Source organism: Phasianus colchicus, chromosome 5, assembly GCF_987193195.1.
Source record: "Phasianus colchicus chromosome 5, bPhaCol1.hap1.1, whole genome shotgun sequence".
NCBI classification, from domain to species: Eukaryota; Metazoa; Chordata; class Aves; order Galliformes; family Phasianidae; genus Phasianus; species Phasianus colchicus.
Genome location: NC_143440.1, coordinates 18,452,312 through 18,470,677, shown reverse-complemented (window position 1 = coordinate 18,470,677; position 18,366 = coordinate 18,452,312). Strand labels below are relative to the sequence as shown.

General features: G+C 38.9%; 1 long non-coding RNA gene across 7 annotated transcripts in view; it reads right to left on the bottom strand.

Moving 5' to 3' along the window:
- Nucleotides 1-18,366, bottom strand: part of LOC116229084 (uncharacterized) — a 272,134-nt gene that overhangs the window by 15,566 nt on the left and 238,202 nt on the right. Inside the window, exon 6 of one of the 7 annotated variants that reach the window (XR_016466796.1) lies at nucleotides 11,991-12,771. The exons of the other annotated variants lie outside the window; for them this stretch is intronic. This is a non-coding gene — a long non-coding RNA (uncharacterized LOC116229084). Of the gene's footprint in view, nucleotides 1-11,990; nucleotides 12,772-18,366 lie in introns of those variants that run through there. 7 annotated transcript variants of the gene reach the window in all.

Here is an 18,366-nt window from a genome sequence, read left to right as displayed (position 1 = left end):
GTCATTAGCTTAGATCTTGAATGGACATTACTTAAAGCGAAGATTATAAAAACATACATACTGCTCAACAGTGATTCATCAGCTTCCAAGCTCTGCAATCGAGCTCAGAGTGACTCAGCCTGGGGACTTCTGGAATGCGCTACAGGAATTTGCTGCATTGAGTCTGTAAAGCTGCCTTCAGATGGTTTCTTTGGCAATTCAGGACACTTTGTTGGACTCAGGTATCCTGCATTTGTTGTCCTTATCAAAGGATGATAACTTACAAGCGACACATCATGATAACAAGAGTTTTTTTTTTGTTTGTTTGTTTGTTTTTTTTTTTTTAAGACCCGTGCCCTGATTTTTTGCTCAGGTTTGCAGCACTGTAACATCAGTGACTCCTGTGCTGCTAGCCCTGCAGAGGGCTTGGCACTCACATCAACATGCTGCTCAGGAGCTACAGGTGACAATGGTCACACACACACAGCCTGGCAATAAGGCAAGTTATCACAACTATTCCTTGATCTACTTCTTAGCTTATAAATGACTGCGCTTAAACTCCCTGCCACAAACTGAAGACATTGCTTATCAATCTATTGCCTTGAAACAGTATTTATCTGAGGTGACTCACAGACAGTTCTGATGGTGGATGTTTACTCTAGTTTTCCACATGTGTGAACATATGTTACTCTCTGTATGCATTTGTGTATACACACACACACACACACACACACACACACACACACACACACGCTTTCACAAAATATCCTGTAGATTCCTTATACCCTTTGAGGACTGTTTTTATTTTTTATTTTTAAGAATCACTGTTAATCAAGCTAAAGTTACTGAGACAAGGAAAAAAAATACCAGGTTTACTCACTATGGAGCTACCAAAGGCATTAGGAATAATGGACAGCTTAGTTAGGGCAATAGGTGTCATGGTTTTACGTGTAAACCTTTGACAATAGCTAAAGGGTGCAAAAGGAGAATTCAAGTACTGAACTCCGTGGACATATCTATTAGTATATCCTCAGTAAGCTGCTTACTTCAACATAATGCTACAGTTCTGTTGTTTTTTGTTTGTTTGTTTTAGCATAAGGACAATGCTTGACAGCCTTTTAAGAGGATAATGATATTACTAATAATAAATCTATGAACAAGCACATTCTGCTGCCATGATAGTGTTGACGATTTGCTCAGAACTTACACAGTTCACATCTCTCAGCCAGACCTTACTCTTGGACATAATCAATACCACATTGCATATCTCTCACAGAATTGCCAGGGTTGGAAGGGACCTCAAAAGGTTGGTCTCTATGGCACCTACTTGAACTGGAATTAGATCCTCATAGGGTTACAACAAGACAATGAAAGTAAATTAAGGACATACTCCCAGAAAAAAAAAAAAAAAAAAAAAAAATCGGGATAAAACACCAAAATACTTACAGCATTGTATTTACACCTATTAGACACATTAAAGATGCAATAAACATTTGCAGAAGTATCTCTTTGAAAGGTATTTTGAAAGCAGCTAACTTGGCTACAAGTTCAACAGCGAGCTATGAATATTTGACATCTACTCCCATTAAGTACCACTGAGGTGTTTATTCACTGCAAAGTAAAGTTTGCTATAAATTTCATTCAATCTGAAGTGCAATTGAATGTATTTGCCGATCCTTCTATTCCATCTTTAAGAGTTTCACAGGATGCATCTCATACCTGTGTATTAATGACAACATTTGGTTTATGTTATGAACTTCTCTTCCCACAACTACGTGGTAGTGTCGTATAGAATGCACGTTCCCATAATCATTTCATATGTTTTCAGTCTTAAAAATACAGTTTATATAATGAAAATACAATATAATTATACACATGAGAGTTCTGGTTTGGAAGAGGTTCAGCAGAATTCTTAGATAAAACAAGTCCCCAGCCACAAAAAGCTACATACAGTGATTTGACAGTCAAACATATATAATCACTTATGCTAAATTAAAGGCAGTGTCACCATGTTAGAAGCAGCACATTGAAATCCCTTATGTCAGTTTTGGCCAACAAGTGACAAATACTGCAGATCCAACTAAATGCATCCTTGAATAAACTTGGAGCAACTTTTGAAATAAGTGCTTAGCATGAACAGTTAGACAGAAATGAGAGTGCAGAGGATACATTTATACAAAGTTTTTTTTTTTTTTTTTTTTTTTTTTTTTATGACGTTACTAATTGAGCTCTTTTATACAGCATCAACTCAGACCCTTTTTTTGTTCCACACCAATTTCTAGCACCTGGAAATGGACAGTATGAGGGTACTAAGAGCAAGAGTTCATCCAAAATTATCATGTTAGAAAGGTTAGTGAAGATAAACACCTTAATGTTTAGGTAGGATTTCCCATTTCCTTCCTCTTCTATCTCTCTCCCCAAAACACACAAACCCATTTTCTCTCTACTAAAAATGCCTGCTTAGAGTTCACGGGCAAGATCCTCCACAGATACCAAATTTTTTAGTTCCACTGAGAGTAGCAGGATGATGCTGATTTACACCAGATATGGATCTGGTTCGCAGCATGTTCCAGTCTGAATTCACGAAGCATGGAGTAATGTGAAACAAGGAAGTGACTTTTGTGAAAAGCATTTTGGAAAGGAAAACCAAAAATGATGGATGTACCACTGGGGCAGAGGGAGTGGAGCCTGCCTCAAAGAGGACCTTGTAGAGCTGCCAACCTTCCCACAAAATGTGCTGCTGCTCTCAGAAAGAAGGGGGAGGTTTCCCCAGGACAAATGCAGCCACACCAAGCACCCCAATAACTACTTTGTAGATATTTTTATGTACCATTGCATCAAAACCAGACTGAACTTCCAAAACATTTGAATTCAACCCATCACTGATTAATGGAAGGAGGAGGAGAATGGGTGGGAAGAATAGTCATTGTGAACTGCCATAACACTGGGCAGTAAGCCATGCTATTCAACAAATGAGACAATACATTAAAAAATAAAACTTTGTTTTCAGGGACCTTCTATATATATCAAGAGCTTGATTCACAGACCACTGAAGTTAGTGGAAATCTTCCCTTTAACCAGCTACTTACTGATCAAGCTGTTGTTACAAAAGAAGAGTTAATACAGCTCTGCAATTACACAGTATCTCAATATTAGAAAATAATAAGGTTGAATACAACATCAATATTTAGCAACTAACTGTAACTACTCAGAACACACCGCCATTTTTCCCACCTGTATGCACTGCATTTTACTGTGGAAGATATTAGCGTGAACCAACATATGGAGATTAAGGTTTAACAAAGGACAGAAAACGTGAACGCTTACAAGAAATAATAGTTAACAATTTATGTTCCATCTGGCATTTAAAGCTCTATAGACAGTATTATTTGAAGAAAAAACTGATTTTCAAATACTGCATACTTTTTTTTATAGCTTCTTTCTGTTTCTTGCCCACTGGAAGCAATTAGTTCAATCATACTATAGTTCTTAGATCTTCAGCTATGTAACTGACCATATTACCATCTCAGTTAAATATGCAGCAGAGCCACTAGCCTTTTGTGAGGAAAAGGATTGTTCATTTCAATGGGAATTTAGGGTGAGGATAGTAAATTATCCTCTTTCTGATCCAGATGTGCTAACAGAGGAGCTGACCTTTCTCCTTTTATCATTACTTTGCTGGAGGTCTCGCCCCACCAATCCACTGACAGAGAAGGAAGGCAGTATCAGGATCTCCAAATTACATGAGACTTATCTGTGCTAAGTCAAATTCTTGAGCTAATTCCCAGTCAGGAAAATTGATTTCTCCTGAGGTTCATAATCACTTTTACCAAAGTCAGCTCATCAAGAAAGGCTGAATTGTGAGGATACGTAGGGACAGCATGATTTTTTCAGAGGTAAGAAGAGTAGCAGCCCACCTAAGATATATTTTGAGACTCAAAAAATAATAAACAACATGAGATCTCTCAAAAGATCCCAGAAACATGACACACAAGACCTTTAAATGAGGTAAATTTAATTTCTTTAAAGGTTACCACGTAATGGATGCTCAGATTGAAATAATCTGGTTAGTTTTGACAGAAGCACATTAAAAAGCCCTTGCATACAATGCCCTGCTAATAGGTAGGTTGAAGCAGTAACTTCAGTAATGGAGAGAAAACATCCTAGATGAAGAAAGCTTCTATCAATAGCCTTAATGTTAGCCATTAAAGTCAATGAAAACCATTTATCTCTTACTCATTAAATGTATTTTCCCACAGGGTGTTTTTTGATGTAACAATTTTAGATTTCCATCATAAAGTCATTAAAAACACGTAGAGAGAAAATAACTTGTACAATGGAATACCAGGTTGTAATGCAACGGAAAGCATAGCAATGACCACATAGTAGCAAAGTCCTAGATTGCAGCAAGTAATGATATGCTCAAACGCAGCAGCTATGGACACAGAAGGAGAAATAAATAAACCAACCAACCAATCAATCAATCAATCAATCTGCTTACCCTTAGAAGGTCCCAGGTACATAGAGATCTCTAGCAAGACAGTTTTGCCTCCACTGCCAACCCTTAAATGAGGTCTGGGAAGGGGCATTGCATGCACCTGAAGTTCCCTGGCTTGGCCCTGCATTCCCACCAGGTGCTCAATCAGTGCTTCAGACCATGACTTGGCATTTCTGCTGCAGTGAAATTGGTGACTTTTCCACATACTCTGCATTTGTGATAGTTAGTCCTCAGAAATAGTCAACAAAACTCTCTTTATCAGAATAGAATATGATATAAAATGCAACCATTTTCCATAGTTTAACCTCATGAGACTGCACTTCCATTATATGAAGGGCTTCCCTGATGTAGCTGAAATATATCCTAGGGCATTCTTCTGCCTTTGGGAAGTCTAAAATTGCAGCTATACTAATTCTACCAGCTCATATTTTCTCCTCATATGTTTGGCACTTGTTAATAGAGAAAAAGGATATTTATTGCTACTAAGAATCTGAATTAAATACTCTTCTTGAGCAGAAGTTTTTTTCTGGAGCAATTCCACCAAAGCACAATTCAGCTGTTTCTACAGTTCAGAAAGTGCTTGAATCACTTTTTCCCTTTCTCTTATATATAAATTCAAGCATATTTAATATCCTGGACATCTCTACTTAATGGCGTTGACAGAAAGTGGCACTGCTGACATTAAGAGATCAGCTGACAGTGCGAAGTCAAATGTCAGGAGCACGTTAAGGTGGCATAAAAGTTACTGCATATAGATAACAGTAAACAAAAAAGAACCAAATTGTTCTGGACATACTCAGTGTAAACATTCAAAGTATTATGTCTGTTTTCCAATGAAGAAATATCAGGTTCAGAAATTTCAATATAGAAAACAGGAATGCTTCACATCTCATCCAGTTCTAAACCCATCTCTCCTTCAAACATTTCAGACATGTGGTTTCATCACTTTATAGTCTTCATACCTGGTGAGAATTTTTCTTTTAAGATGAGTTTTCTAGGTTTTTGTTGTTGTTGTTTTTATATTCTAAAGGCTTACTTCCTCCCTTTCTTGCTGGGAAATAAAGGTATAACCTGTAAGTTTGACCTTGTTTGAAGCCTGCTGCAGCTCCTCATCCAAAAGCCAGTACGCAGGCACTCGTAACATCCAGCTGGCACTTTTTATTTGACTCAGGAAAATACCTGAGCAAATACTGAAGTTTATATTTAAACTTGCTAATACTGGGTGCATTCCAAAGCCAGGAAAGGCACAGATGATGCCTAGAAAAAGTAGACATCTGGATGTCTGTCCCACGCAGGATGAAATTTTCAAGGCATTAGCATGTATGTGGCCGAAGACATAACACCTAGTGACAAAGTTAGTGCCTTCAGACCCAGCACAGTTCCACTGTGATGCTTCAGCAAGACCTCTGCAACTTTTCATGGTCCTAGGAAGAATATGCAACCATTGAATGCATGGTGACACAAGGTACTACTTCTGAATAACTACATGTGTGTCCTCTACATGCTCAGCCCAACTGAACTTCCAGGCATCAAGAAGTCTTCTCCATCTGCTCTGTCAATTTCTTTTGACTTATCTTTTTTTCAAAATCACCGATTATGCGCAAATAAAATGAGTCTGATTCTTCAGGTCCATTAATTATTACATTCCATTTACTTTTTCTGTTTACTTTTTCCCTTCTTTATGGAAGCTATTGAAGGTCCGATGATTCAGAATGCTCTGGGAACACTATGTGGCTTTCCTTCTTGTTTGCCCATTGTAACGGAGCTCATTTTTCAGTGGAGGTTTCCCATTATTTCCAGGAAAAATGTGGTCAAACCCATGTACTCCCAAACCTTTTGATCTCCTGAATCCTCTTCATATCCCAGATAAAAAAGTCAGTGATTAAGACAGAGTTCCTAAAAGGACACATAGTCAGGCTTCCCTTTGACCAAAATGGTTTCCCAGTGAATCAAACCTTTCTCAGCTCAGGGGGGGCTCGACAATAGACCCTGAAAAGATGGATAGAGCAATTGTCCTGCTTAGTGATCCACGAAAGGAAAGGGGTCCTTAGTGAAGGGAGACCTACACTAAGTCTGACCTGACACTGCAGGAATAAGACAATGAAAGGTCAAGGAGACTAACGAGAGGAAAAATGCAGACAAAGGGTGCCACAGCTAGCACACAGCTCCTGCCACGCAGACTATGGGGCAGCAACGCTAACTGCCTCAGACATGTGAAGGGGAAGTGAAGCGGAAAGAACTTGAAGTTTCCTTCTTAAGAATTGTGGCCCAGCATCTTCAGGATTTACCCAGGCCTCACAGAGAGGTCAAAGCGACGCAGCTAGACCTGAGATGAATGAAAAATAAAGATTATCTAATTGGGGGGGACTAAAAAAAAAAACACCAAAAAGCCATAGATGTATTTTAGACCAAATAGAAAAGGCAACAACTCGATGGTTGGAATCTGCTGAAAGATCCCAATGCATTTTGTGGGAGGAAGCAGAGAAAGTATTTGCCTAATTCTGTTTAAAAAAATTTAAAAATCAGCTCGAGATCTATGCATGTGGACTTGGAACGAGCATATTTTTCTTCTGCACGAACAGAAAGATTCTTAGTTTACACTATCTGGAGCTCAACTCTCTGCATTTCCTTCGGGCACTTCGGGCAATTGTTTCTTTCTATGTGTGAATGAATTCTGGTCCTTGTGATCAGTCTGGAGACAAAAGGAGGAATCTCTGTGGCTTCTGCATGTATCCCCGTCGTCAATGGCATCTCCATTATCACTTCTTTGTGGCTGGGCTCGCCCTCGTTAAACGGAACAGCCCCTTCCTGCTTGGGTCAGACGAGTGCTCCGAATTCCACCTCCGCATCTATGCACGGACAGGCCACTCTTTAGAGATGTTAACAACTACCTGCTGCTCCAAACGAACGTTTTAAAAGCCTCTTTAGAAGATACGGGAAGAGAATCTCCCTGGGCTGTATTTGTCACAGGAACGGCTGAACGTTTTTGCCATGTTCCATCGCATTCTTCATCTTCTCAGTGACCCGATCTTTTGATAGCAGACATTAAAAGCACTGAGATTTTATGAGAGTTTCATTTCTGTGATAGGAACTGAGAAGTGGGATAAACACGTCACATACTTCGATGCAAAACTCTACAGAGTTTTAAAATTCAATAAGTTCAACTAAGACAACTGGCATTGCTTTGGAACCTTGCATTAAAGTAACACTTCTCCAAAACACAGAAATGAGATACGGCTGTAGAGAGAAGGGATTGGGAGGTTAGTGTTGGTTAGGGAACTGCATGTAGAAATTAACCAGCACACCTGGATTTTATTCCCAAATCAATTGCTGGCCTCCTGTGTGATCCCAAGCAAAGCCCTAGAGCTCCCTCTGCCTCGGCTTCCCTGTCTAGAAATTAAATCCAGCTTCTCTTGGGGAATTTTTTGGATCTTAAGTTAAAAGTACAGCAAATTATTATTTTTGCCCATTTATTTGAGTAGGTGTATATCAAAGGGAGAGAAAATGTAAAAAACATACGTTGGTTGGGAACAGTATAAATTTCAGCTGGCATAAAAGAGCTAAGGAAAATTACAATTTAAGAGTAAAATATTTTTCTTTATTTTGAGATGATGACTCAAACAAAAGCAAATCCTCTGAAAAGCCATCTTCATTGCAAACTATCAGATGAATTCTTTGGACGATAAAGAAGGTAGATGATATTCCTCTGACAATTACTGAGTTGTCTACAAATAAAACGATCTCTTTACATTCCAGTGATGACCCCCAACATTGTTGAAGCAATGTTCCTCATCTGACCTCTTAAGTTTCCACCTTTATAACTATACAGCCTGTAGACAAGCATAGCACTTACAGAAGAATGAAAGATGGATCTCTCCTCTTAAACGTAGAATTTAAAGAACTTCATTCCTGGTTATCTCCTTTACTGATGGAAGAAATTACACCCAATATCAAAGTGTAAAGTAACAAATACTTTTAAAACCAGTAGGTTTACAAAAACCCAAGCAGAGAAGGAAGCGGGTATTTCTGCAGTACTGAAGCAAGGGATTTGTATGAAGAGAAAGGATTTCATTGCCTAGATTTGATAGACATCTGGTTTTGACCAAACTGATTTGGCCTGTAAGCTTAATCATGTGTTCAGGTGAAAGAGAAACATACATGATTAAATGCTTCCTCAAAAGGTAGTAGCTAAACCATAGCCTGAAACCCAGGCAAACAGCTGCTCCCTAGGCACTCTTATCCAAAATTGATGCACATTGCAGTCCTGAACATACAAGCTGTATTTGACAGAAGTCAGCAACCACACATGCCAAGACAGAAGAAGAAGTAGAATACTTTATTTGCCTCTGGGAATGTCTAACTGAATGTCTGGAAGAGAGAAATAATGACCACTGACTGAGATCTAACCACCAGTGTTGAGCACGGATCCAGGTACCTTTTTGTCATGAAGGCAAAGCACTTGGGCTGTCTCAACATTAATGCTGCCACACAGACCTACAGTATACTTCTGAAGTGAATCACCAGTGTTTTTCCCTTGCTGTGATTTGGTTCACATCACAGAGGACATGCACTTAATTCCTTCTAAGTTCATATAAATCATATGATCCATACCAGCTCCAGGACCGTACCTGACATCGTGCAGCCAGTGGGACTTGATTACAAACTAGTCATGAGACAGCTTTAGGGTACTTCTCCACAACAGTCCAAGGACCTGACAGCAGAGGTAACACCATGGATTTGAGCTAAAGGTCCACTCCCTCTACCTTGCCATTTGCAGATTGTTTTCCATCAGGTAGATCACTTTCAGCAGGTCATTTCCTGGTTGCTCTGAATTAGGGCCACTGCCCAAATTTTCTTAAGTGTCACACATGCTAAAAATATGATTCATCTGTTCAAATGCAAGGTAGGTGTGTGCCTAAGATCAAATGAATCATGTTGTGCCTGTTTTTTTCCATTAACTAGCTCAGATGTAATGAAAACCAGCTATAGCATGGTGCAACTTCTCCCACTGCATGTGCCCAGTATCTCCATTTTTAAGGTAATATCTAATAGGTTTAATCAACACTTCACTTGGAAATAAATAGTGATTCATTTAATCATTCTGCTGACCAGATTTTTTTTTTCCTTTTTTGTATTGCAATCTGTGATTAAAAAAAAAACAAAAACAAAACAATTAACACGTGCAATTCATATATAAAAGCAGTAAATCTGGATTCTTCCTCAGCAGCTGATAAGGACCTTCCTCATGATCTTCACAGAGTTTTAATTAGCTATTGAAATAATCTCCCAAAGTTTATAGTGTATTTTCCCTCATTGGAAAATACTAAATCAAGATCATATCTTTTTCCAAGATCTGCTCCAATTCAAGTAGAGTAGAATTCCAGAGAATGCAGAGAGCCAATGTGTTGCAGAAGGTCACGGTGGCCTATCACAGCCACCCCTTATTGTTAGCACACTGTTAATGGGAATCAGGGTAGCTTTTCTGCACGAGTGTTGACATGATGGAGTATGGCAGCTCTGGAGGCGGGTGTGATGAAGTGGGAGGCTCTGCACCCCTAGGAGCACGCCTCACAAATAGCCTTGTGTGGTTCTTTCCCTGCAGCCCCCAGTGCCCAGCCTGGACATGTTGGACAGGTGCTGTGGTTTGAGTTGCCCCAGATAATGAACTAAGAGTAGAAGCTATGCTAAACATGGAGAAGAGTTCGTGTGAAGGCCTGTTTAGGTTAGCTGAGTCCTCTCAGGTCAGTTATGAAATTACGTATTTTGGGCAGAAAGCAGACTGTGGGAAAAAAAAGACAGTAACGGGCAAGCAGAATATAACACTGCTGATAGTTTTTACTGATGAGTTCTTCTCAGCTAGGTTTCACAGATAGCATCCTTCCCAGAACCTCAGTGCACTTTCTGTAGAGCAGTGCTTCTCAAACTTTCATTTTGTGCACAGCTAAGCATTTCACACTGGAAGCACAAAGCTCACTGTAGCAAATTTAAGAGCATTATCAGTAAGCTTGCTTTCTCAGTTGCAGATTGAACACAAACTCAACGGATGATCATCACCTTCAGAGGTATGAAACAAGGCATATAATAAAACGTTTGCCCAACGCTCAAAAAAACTTAACTTACTAGAATTTTCTTCATTAGTTCCATTTTCCTTTGCCAATTCTGATTTTCAGAACCTCCCCCAAAATATCTCACTTGACATAACGACTCATCAAAGTGCTTTACCAAGGTAAAGAAAAAATCAGCCACATTTTCTCAAATGCTTTGTTTCAGTTCTCAAAAGGTAAGGTTCTGTTAATCAAAATGGAAACTGAGACCCAAGATGTAACATTTTACCCTGGCTGGACCAGCAACATACTGTGCATTTTGCTGTTCTAATCATACATCATTTGGGGCAGATACTGCTATCAGTCTACTCTAGACTCCTAATAATGTCAGTGTGAGTGCCATACATGGGTCAGCTACAAAATGAGGTTATTTTTAAAAGGAGATGTACTCTCAGAGATTATGTCACGATCTGTATGTCTCCCAGAAAACCGTGCCCCAGATGAAGAGATGTGCAAATTTAATTGCATTTTATCTAAAAATAAGAAAGGAACCACAGCAACAGAACTGACTTAATAGTTCTGTCCTGGTGAATAAGGAAAGAAAGAGGGCACATTTTCCTATAAATGAACATGCTATCCCGATCAGTTGAATGCCATAACACTCTCCACAAGCCTTTGTCTGGTATCTGGCATAAGTATAACTGTCAGAATTATCCTGATTAAAGAATTCATGCTGATCAACCGGACTGCATGGTGGTCAGTGCTGAATTAACTAACTCGGTGCTTCTCAAATATCTTTGGACACTTAAGCCTCTTGTGAAAGGGCAAGACCAAGTAGGACAGTAAAAATTGTACTATAAAGGTTAATTACTCACATGCCTATTCATGCTCTGCTCACCATTACTGTTTGATTCTTGTTCATCTCCTTACTTGAATTTGTTTGCCATTTTCTTTGCTCAGTTCTCAAGTTCTCAGTCCACGTTTACCCCTTTACATACTGTTTCACGATGGGATACGAACCACGTATCACATACATAATATCATTAATGATAGCTTATACATCTATAGCACCTTCCACTTACTTGTTTCAATGTTTTTCACACGTGCTAACAAACAAAACGTCTCAATAGCCTGGTGAAGCAAGGGGATTGCTCTGTCTGCTTTACATGTAGGTCAGCCACACTTAGATAGGTTACAGTTCATGACTTGCCCAAGGTTACACAGGAAATGTGTGGCAGAACTCGGAATGGAAACCAGATTTCGCGCTCTCCTGCCTTAACAACAAGGTTATCCTTTCTCTTTGTGGTGCTTTTGGGCAGTTCATATGGATCTACACATATGTTTCAAATGAATTAAATTTCCATGAACTTACTGTTTCGAACAAAAGCGGATGAATAAATGACAAAGGTCTAAATTACTGAAAAATGGCAAAAGCCGCTTGGCGATTTGCATACCTGGTCACAGTAGTTGTATACATAAATAGCTAATTGATTACATGCATAATCGTAGGAACTGTGCATGCAATTTTCTGAAAATTTAGACCAAAATGCATAGAAGGGTAACTCAAGAAAAGGGAAAATAAAAGGTTTAATGTAATACACATGCTTAGTGAGCATGGGCTTAAGCCATAAGGGATTCTGTCTTTAATTGGACCTAGTACCAGTGCCTACAGCTCACAGATCTGATGAACTAGCTTAAAATGCATGATGTCTTGCATTTTGCTTCAATGACTAAATAGTGATTTTTCCTCCCATGCCATCTACAGGAGTAAGCAGTATGCTCATCACTCTATTTTGCATAATGTACTCATCTCTTTTTAAAGCAAATGTGATCAGAAAGTTTGGGGATTTTAAAGACTGTTTTCAATTTGCCAAAGGCTTGTAAATTGAATCCCATTCTGATCAGACCTTCATCAAATAACAGAAGAACTTGCATTCAGAAACAATGCAGTCACAAAAAACTCCTGCAATTCCTGTTTGAGGAACGGTTTCATTGAGGGCTGGTCCCTTAGTTAGAAAGTATATCTATAGAGTAGGAGCTAACAGGTGGTGTAAGTCAGGGTAACTTGCCTGTGTACCAAAACAGAGTTATGGCACTTGACACCAAGAAAGAATCAGTCCCATGGTTTTAAAGTGGCAAAAGACAATGTTTTTATTTGCAGCATCTGAGATTGTATAGAACAGATAGAAGAGCCTGGAGGTCCTCAGTGCCATACGTTTGCTCTTTTTGCTTCATTGGGTCCATTCCTCACTGATGTGATAATGAGAGAAAAATGTGCTGTTAGCTGATTTTCAGCAACATGCTGCAAGTTTATGAAAATGAAAAATCTTTAATAAGAATTGAAAGGAAATCATTGATTCACTGAGGGAGCTTCAGCTAACCGTAGATTAATTAAAAACTAATGTAAAGATGAGCATGGGTTGAGAGATGAGAAAAGATTGAATTTTGCCAGAAGCAGGGTTGTTACTGGACTCAGGCATGTTGGTAGAGGGAGAATAACACCCAGCCATCTGCATACAGTGCAAAAAATCCTGCTGGCAAATATTGGGATGTTACAAGTCAAATGTGACTGGCATAGTGCCAGCAACTGTTCTGGAGATGCTGTTCAGAATAAAACATGCATGCCTAATTCCCTGACATCATCTGTATAGGTGTGTTTTTGCCCTGTTCCTATGGCTAATGCAATGAAGGTAATCAGGCAGCATGGTGTAGTCAACATATTTTAAGAGTTATAATTTCCTTCCTCTCTTGGCACGAAGAAGGAAAACGTGGAGTCAAAGATCTGTCTTCAGCTATGACAGTGGAGGTGACAGGTCCTAGTGCAATGCCTGCACATCTGTGTGGCCTGTGACATGTCTTTCGTACCAAACCTTCTACTCTCAGTCTGTAGTTCTCTATTTATTGATAGCAATTAAGTGTCTTGCAGATGGGCAGGGGCCAAAGTCCCACTCCTGAAGACTTTCTAATCTAGACCTGAAGTTATTGGTAGCGTGTCTTTGGCTGTCTTGAGAAGCAAACCAGCTTGCCCAGTTTCTAAATTCCCTATACGCACTGCTGCAAATGGATAGAGAGCAAGTAGGTATGGATCATGTGTGCCAGGAAACAAAATGTTACCATTTTTAAAAATGTGGGTTCATTTTCATGCTATAGTGATGGTGGTTTCCCTTTGTGGACTAAACATAGGCTTTCTTAATTATCCAATTCATTTAATTTGTAGAGCGGAGAATTTTATGAAGTCGGCTACTGTGGCTGTGTTGGTAAAGCAGTAATAATTCAGAGCCACAGTTATGAAGTGCTATTTAGTAGTGGTGGGTTTATACTTTTGGTTATTGTGTGCGTTTATTTTTTTATGGTTTTGTAATTATTTATATTGGTAACAGTATGTTTGTGAACACAACCTTATTGTTGTGTTCATATTAAAGAACAATATAGTTTGCAGAAAAATTATAGGAGATATTTTTCTCTATTACTACTTTGTCATTCAAACATAAATATATAAGCTGCTTCTAACAGGAAAAGAATGAAATACACTTTATTAAACAATGTCAAGAAGTTGTATTTCACAGAGAGGAATAGAAACTGTGTATTCCAGCTTTTACCTGACCATTTATGCAAAAGGAATGAACAGCGAATCTACCAGACAGCTCACATTACTGGAAAAATGCATTAACATGGGAGCCCAAAGCAGCATTTTTATTCTGGACTGGTGGTGACAGAGCTACTAAAACCTCTCTTCTTTTACTCAGCTTCCATTCAGTGTTGTTGTGCTCATTCCCATAGTCCCAGAGCAATACTTCTGTCACTACCTGAACACATAGGAACTTGATTTGTAGATTTGGAATGCTCTGTGGAATGTTCTCTCATTCCAGAGAACCCAGTAAATGTCTCTTATCCCAGCCCATTAATCTATTCATTATTATTTTTTTAAAACTATTATTCCAACTTTGATATTTTTCACAGAATCATAGGATGGCTGAGGTTGGAAGGGACCTCTGGAGGTCATATTGTCCAACCTGTTCAAGTAGGGTCACCTATGGCACACTGCACAATATACGTCCAAATGGCTTGTAAATATCACCAAGAACAGAGTCCACAACCTCTCAGAGCAGCCCACGCCAGTGCTCTGTACTAAATCCTTGACAGGTCCAGCAGAAGAAATAAATCATATTTGCTTTTCAAATGTTTGCAACCTGTTACTTACACATAAATATATGCAATATAAATATCACAGAGAAATTACAGGTTACATATCTAGAGGCATGAGATTAAAAATCTTCTAAAATGTAGAAGCACAAGTCCTTACGAAAATTGCTCTGATCCAAACCGTTCATTCGCTGTCAAGAAGAGATATGACACTGGACCCAGAAGATACACATCCAGGCAGTACGCTCCTAACCTGAACAGTCCTGCTCTAATGGCTCAGCTGCTCCAGTGGGCGAGGACTCACTTCTAGACAGCTCAGGTTTCCTCATGCCATACCCCACTGCAGGCATTCTCTTTAGTAACTGAAAAAGCATTTTTTCTTTACTAACTGGTAAGGTGTCTTTTGGAATGCTAAAGATTTACAGTAACATTTAAATCAGTGTCTAACAGTAGTGTTTCTCCCCCTTGTATTGTAAGGAACTAGGATTAGAGTTCTCAGAGAATGTTTTGGAAAGTAACAGAATGGTGGGAAAATGAAAAAAAAAAAAAAAAAGGAATTTTGTGTGATCATTTCAACTTGGTGGGAAAGAGCTACCCTAACTAGAACAGACAAGGTGCTATAAGCACTTTTGTTACTGGAATGAATGGAGGCAAAAGAAAATACTACTTTTCTGAAAGAGTGGTCAGGCACTGGAATGGGCTGCCCAGGGAGGTGGTGGAGTCACCAACTCTGGAGGTGTTCAAGGAACGTTTGGATTTTGTGTTGAGGGACATGGTTTAGTGAGTACTATTGATGATTGGTGGATGGTTGGACTGTGTGATCTTGAAGGTCTTTTCTAACCTTGGTGATTCTGCATGATTCTGTGTGAAAAGTCTACAAATGGAACAACCAAACCATTCACCACAAGCGTAAAGTGTGGCGTAAGTGCAATGCGTTTGCTTTTCCATGCTTTGACTTTTTTTTACCTTGACAGATTCTGGAACGCTTTGTCGCCTATTTAAAGATAGATTTTAAAACACAAAATGTAAGTCTGGAAGTGACTACTGAAGCTGTAAAAATTTTCAGAAAATTCCAATCATTTTTTTGGCTTAACAGCCATAGTGCTCTTGCAACAGTTATCGTTTGAGGTGGTCACAAGGAAGTGACATCATCCACTGAAAATAAAAAAATCAAAACAAACACAACTCAAGCCACTTATCAAGGGCATAATTTAGACTTCAGTTTGATGCTTTTTTTTTTCTACCCTATATGAGTTGAGCAACTTCAGTTGTTTGTTAGATGTATTTATAGGTGTTTGGGTTTTTCATACAATATGAGAGAAAGTGGCAGCTCATATTCCATCTTTCCCTTGCTTATGAAAATGTGCTCTCACAGAACTACAAGAAGAATAGACAAATATGGTTAGTTACTCCTTGATAAAGTTGGATTAAGATTTTGCTTTATTTATGTTTGCAATAATCATTGTGGTTTAGTGGCATTTGGAACAGCTGGAACCTTCTGTTTGAGCTGATGTTTTGATATGTCATTTTTTCTTGGAGTTTAGTCCTGATTTTCTGGTCTGTGTGAAACAGGCAAATCATTTATGTATCTCGTAGGAGTACTTTTCATTCAGGAATTTTAAGGAATTATCAAAGGTGGTTATTTTAATCTCTCCATTCAGATGCCTTAGTGACTAAGGGTTAGGTTAGAAAATAGATTTAGGAATTTAAATTGATGCAGAAGTTAAATTCAAGTTCTTTTCCTTTCATCTGAAAGTAAATCCTTAAAACCCTTGCTCAAGAGATGTCTAGCCCCAAAGGTACTTAAACATCGAATGATCTTTTTTCCATCTTTAAAGAATTCAAGTTTATAAGTCTTGTGCTTGCTGAAAAGCACCTGGGGCCTGAACAAGCTGTGTGGCTGGATACCACGATGATGGCCAAATCCCCACAAGATTTGCACAGCGGGAATCCTTCGCCATAGGAAACCAGCTGGAAAAGGGATCCTCCATGCCACTGTCACCTGAGATCATTGACTCCATTGAGTCCAGGACTGAGTGAAAGTCTGCATGTGCAAAGCTGAAAAACACTTTGGAAGATGCACGTGCAGCACCTTTAGTTATAGTAAAATGGGACCACTGAAAAGCATTGGGAAGGACACACTGACCACTGTGGCTGTTTAAGAGCGCAGTGGTAGATCAGCTAAACTCTACTGGGTGTGTTACAAATGTAAGTAGTAGATTAGATGTCAAGTTTTTGCACAATGGGATTAATTCCCAATTTTTCCACACTGGTGCTTATCTCCTGAGAGCACCTGCCTCAGCGGGCAAGGCTTCCAGGGTAATTTGTGTGAAAGGAAAACAGCACGAGCTATGCCACTGGAATAACTAACAACTGCTCACAAGCCTATTGCAGCCCTTAACTAATCCGTATGTTTTGCTTCCAGGTTGCAGAACCTGGAAAACCTGGCAGATTTTATCACTGAAAGTCAAATTGTTGAGGTTCTAAACTTCAAGAGGATGCAGAGCAGATTTATTTTTATAGTGGTAAAATGAATACCCAGAGAAGCTTAGAACTCTTCGCATGAGAAAAGACAAACAATTATATCTTTATCTGGTGCGGTATGACAAAACATTGGTTACAGCCTGTGATTTCTCAGTTACATTATTTAGGAAAATGGGCTCAAGGCATGTGAGCACAAGTAGGAGATGCTACATGTGCTATGCATAACCTTGGAGGCAGGAAAAGCCATTTGCACTCACCCTGACTGTCTACATGAAGTTATTTGCTACCATTTTCTGGAGGTAGATAAACTCCTGTGCAGCTGAGTTTGGAGACTACCACTTCATTCCTTATAATGCCTACTTTCAGAACTTTGCTTTTGTTTTAATTAGGAAAATAAAATAAAATAATAAATAATAATAATAATAATAAATATATATATATATACACATATATGAATACCGTTCAGGCTCTTGATAGCAACAGCTCTCTGTGTTGCTACTATAGTTGGTAAGTGGCATACTGAACATGCAGTTTAACTTGGAAACTTATATAAAGATGTGGATTTTATGACATGCTTTCATGTCATATCAGAGCACAGGATGAGTTTCATTAACTGGAACAAGTGGCATGTGACATCAAGTGGACTCTAATATCTGTCACATTTAGCATATATTTTGATCTGCTTGCCTTTAATATGGTTGGACTAGATGATCTTAGTGGACTTTTCCAATCTTAATGACTCCATGATTCTATGAATAGGTTCTTCCAAATGTTTTCTGACTATAGATAAATTTATACTCACCTGTACAGTTGAGAAAGAAAGAGACTGAAATTCTCATCTCTATTGTAAATGAAGGACATGGGATTCTTACTCCCAGAAGAGAATCTGGTTGGTATTCATTAACACAAAAGAGTTTCCATGGAGAAAACTGCAGTGAAACATGTAAGTGGGTTGAGACTACCTCTCTTCCACAAAACAAAACAAACAACAACAACAAAAGCCAGAGGCAATAAGAAGATCCTAGAAGATCTGGAAATAAAGTTTGCTTGCATTATCAGTTGATTATTACAAAGGATCTGTATGAAATACAGATGGCACATTTTCAGTCAGTACTTGGGATAAATGCTACTGCCAAGAAGAGACTCAGCTCCTTTCTGAGAGATTCCAGTGTGAAATAGTGAACATCCTCTATAAGGACCAAGTCCTTTAGATGGAAG